This window comes from Sinocyclocheilus anshuiensis, unplaced genomic scaffold, assembly GCF_001515605.1.
Source record: "Sinocyclocheilus anshuiensis isolate Anshui unplaced genomic scaffold, SAMN03320099.WGS_v1.1 scaffold1347, whole genome shotgun sequence".
Lineage (NCBI taxonomy): Eukaryota > Metazoa > Chordata > Actinopteri > Cypriniformes > Cyprinidae > Sinocyclocheilus > Sinocyclocheilus anshuiensis.
Genome location: NW_015536555.1, coordinates 105309 through 105602, shown reverse-complemented (window position 1 = coordinate 105602; position 294 = coordinate 105309).

Here is a 294-nt window from a genome sequence, read left to right as displayed (position 1 = left end):
CATAATCTTTTACTGCAGTTATATCTGATCAAATGCACATTATTATTCTTTAGCTTGGGTTAAATAAATCAATTTTGCTTGGTTGGAACAGCAGCTACGCTAATTATGTCTCTAATTGTTTCGCTGTTTCTGCCACGGGATTGACTTCCCGTAGTAACTAAGAATTACATATGCTTCAGTCTGGATCCAGCCCTTACAAAGACCTGAGCTGACCGAACACCTGAGAAGAGATGATGCAAACCCCTCAGAGGACCTCAGATGATGCCAACCCTGAAACAACATACAGAACTACCA